A 3,902-nucleotide genomic window follows, 5' to 3' on the forward strand; every position below is an offset into this window, starting at 1 on the left:
ACATGACTGAGCGACTTTCACTTTCACTGGTTCATGACGGGTATTTGACATCTATGGCAAACACCACTTTCTGTACATTAGTTTCCTCATCTGCAAAATGGGAATAATCATAAAAGTAACTATACCTCATACCACCCTCAGCACTTTGCCTCTCTCACCTTCTAAGAATCAATTTGAAATTCCACATTTGGAATATCTGTCTGCCTGAGGCTCAGGCCAGAAAGGAACTCAGCCACCGTCACCTGTGACCACAGAAGATGCTGGCCTTAGTCCCATGGGTAGGATGGCTTAGCCATCAGGTGAATAAAAAATAAAAGACACCTGCAGATGAAGCATCTGTAATGAACAAAAACACTCCACAAATAAAAAATCCAAACTTCAAAATCTCCCCATCACTCTTCAAATAAAACCAGTTGCTTGGCCTGACCAGCAAATGTTCACAGACTCCTTCAGGGATGTGCAGCGTCTGGGACTATCCTTCCAGGCACCGCCCCAGGGCCCCTTCCCGGGCTCTCCCACTGGCCCTGGCCAATCACCCACCCTTCCTCTGACAGGCTTTTCACTCCAGGCTTCCCTGACTGCCCTGTCCCCATCTAAGCAAGCCATTCCTCTTAGTCTCGTCTACCTTTTTTAGCATTTACTATTTGAAACCACATATTTAATTTTGTGTTTGGTTTTATGTCTGTATTTGCCATTAAATCTTAATCTTCCTGAGGACAGAGAGCATTGCTCCTTGTCTAGAGAGGAGAGTTTTACATAATGGTTATTTGCTCAGACTCTTAGGCCAGGTTTACCTATATTTGTGTCACAGCCCCACCACTTATTAGCTATATGATGCACTAGCCCCTCTGTGCCTCAGTGTTCTCATCTATAAAATGGAAGAACAGTAACAGTCATTATCTCGTGGGGTTGTATAAGAATTGATTGGTGTATCTAAACTGCTTAGAAAAGAGTCTAGTCTAGCACATAGCAAACTCTACATTAATGTCAGCTGTTATTATCCTTTGACACTATTTGGGCAATGCCTGACACATAGTATGTTCCCAGTAAATATTTACTGATTGAATTTCCATACTATATGGGTTTTTTTTCCTACCTACTCTTGCCATCTTAAAAGCAATGACAATAATCCCTAAAAATATTCTAAATAATTATGACATTTACCAGTTAATTTGTGGTTAATCTGATGTTGACCTTTTTTTTAATTGAAGTATAGTTGATGCACACATCTTAACTTGTTTTTATTTTTATTTTTCCAAACTTTAAACTCTTTATTTTGCATTAGGGTATAGCCGATTAACAATGATGTGGTAGTTTCAGGTGAACAACAAAGGGAGTCATATATATGTATGGGACTCAGCCATACATACACATGTAGCCATTCTTTCCTAAACCCCCTGCCATCCAGGCTGGCACATAATATTGAGTAGAGTTCCATGTGCTATATAGTAGGTCTTTGTTGGTTATCTATTTTGAATATAACAGTGTGTATATGACCTTCCCAAACTCGCTAAGTATCCCTTCTCCCCCAGTAACCATAAATTTGTTAACTAAGTCTGTGAGTCTCTTTAACTTGTATTAAAGATATAGATGCCAAGTTAATGAAGTATCCACCTGGTTTTAGCTTCAGAGAGTCTTTTAAATATTATACAATGCCTGTGCAGTGTTTATAATCTTCTGATGTTCATTAATCATTCTGTTGCTGCCATGAAGTAATGTATTCAGAGTTTTCTTTGTGATCTGCTCATCTTGTACTTGAAGAGAAGTTCTATTTAGTCATAGTGTGGTTAACAACACAGATTTTATTTACTTTTTCATTTATTTTTTAATTGGTGGAAAATTGCTTTATGATTTTGTGTTGGTTTCTACTATACGACAATACAATCAGTCATAATTATTTATATATCTATCCCTTCCCTCCGGAACCTCTGTCTCCTCCTCACATCCCACCCCTCTGGGTCATCACAGAGTGTCAGGCTGGCCTCCCTGCAACACAGATTTTAGATGAAGACAGATCTGACTTTGAATACTGTTTTGTCATTTAATAACCACATAACTTTGAGAATGACTTTTCTGAGCCTTGGTTTCTCTGCCTAAAAATGAAAAGTTTAATACCTACTTCATAGTGTTGGATGAAAAAGATAGAGAGTTGGGTAAGTCACTCAGCATTGTTCCCGCCATCTAATTATATACAGTAATTATTATTGCTCAAGTCTTTGCTAGAATTTCATTGAAGAATGTTGTAACCATGTTCAAAATTGAAATTGGCTTCTAATAGAATTTTTAATGAATTTTCCTTATCAGTTTTAAGAATAGCACCTATTTAACGCACAGAATTAATTTGGGATTATGCCATATTTCTCACTTTTCAAAAAATAACTTTAATTTTTTATTACACATTGCAGAAAAGGCAGAACATACCAAAAAGCAAAGTTATGCCCTATAATCTCACCACTCCAAAAGAAGCACCATTAGCATTAGACCAAATATTCTTCCAGACACTACAAATGCATCTGTGCGTGTGCGCACGTGTGTGTGTGCACACACACACACACAATACTAATATAAAATTGGGATCACGCTGTAGATAAAATTTTGTTTCACTCAACAGTATATTATGAATATCTTCCCACCTTAGTAAATACTTGCAGACATAATTTTTAATGGTGGCACTGTATTCCCAGATATGAACCTAAGTTGTTCAGGAGTTCCCTAATGTTGGACATATAGGTGGTTTCCAACATTTTACCATTATAGGCAATGCTGCATCAGACACTGTGGTCGATATTTTATTAGCCCATGTCCATCCTTCCCTCTCCACCATGCTATTTGCTTCAGGAAGCTGACCTTTGCCAGACTGCATCGTTGACCTTCCTTTTTCTCTGGCCTCCTGTGGGTTCAATCAATGGGAGCAAGAAATTAGACAACAGAGAAAAGGGAGACAAAGGTATTTATATCCACAGGTCCTCCCTAAAGGGCTACTAGTTGTTCGCGTCCATGAGTGAAAGAACTTGACTGTACCCGGTGGGAGGTTCTCTCAAGTGGCTACTCTCCCTGGGTTCCTGTAACAGGCCCTCGCCCAGCACCTTCATGCTCAGGTTGGTACCCCTCATCACCGCAGGCCCATGTACCCCACCAACCCTGGTAGGTTTCCCTTCACCTGACCCATGTCTTTGTAAATAGTCCTTCATTAAATCTGCCCCACTTATCCAGTTTAAGCGTGCCTTGTCTTTCTCACCATGACCCTAACAAACATAAACAACTTTGTAAGTAAATCCCTCTACATATTTTTTTATTATCACATGATAAATTTCTGACACTGAAATTATTTCATCAATGACATGTGTACTTTTAAGACCTTTTATGAGCTTGCCAACTTGTCTTCCAGTGGACCCTTTCCCCGCAGTGCCTGAGAGTGACAGCCTTCAAGTCCCTTGTCCAACTGGGTATTATAATTTCTTTATCTTTTGCTGCATTCATAAACGTTTCTATAATATGGAGGTCATCTTGTCTTTGAAAGTGTGTGTTGGGGTTTGAGATTACCTATTAATCATCGCAGTCTGTTTGTTTTGGCTGTTCTTACGTAACTTTCTGTGTTTCCCTCTGCTACACCTACTATAAATTGCTAGCCCACAATCGGCCTTTAAGAATTTGTTGAAATGTATGTGATTTCATCTTACCCGTTTGTATGGGGGCCATTTCTGCCCACGTGCTCTTTCAAAGGTGAATTTGTTTTTGTGTCATGTCTCTCTTTGCAGAATCTTGTCACTCTTTGGGTTTCAGTGAAGTTGACTGACTTGTGACCACAGCTCTCTTATTAGCTCAAGAAAGGTTATGGAGATTCCCTGGTGGTTCAGTGGTGAAGACAGCTCTGTCACTGCCAGGGGCCCAGGTTCACTCCC

The sequence above is a fragment of the Cervus canadensis genome, chromosome 3 (assembly GCF_019320065.1).
Source record: "Cervus canadensis isolate Bull #8, Minnesota chromosome 3, ASM1932006v1, whole genome shotgun sequence".
Lineage (NCBI taxonomy): Eukaryota > Metazoa > Chordata > Mammalia > Artiodactyla > Cervidae > Cervus > Cervus canadensis.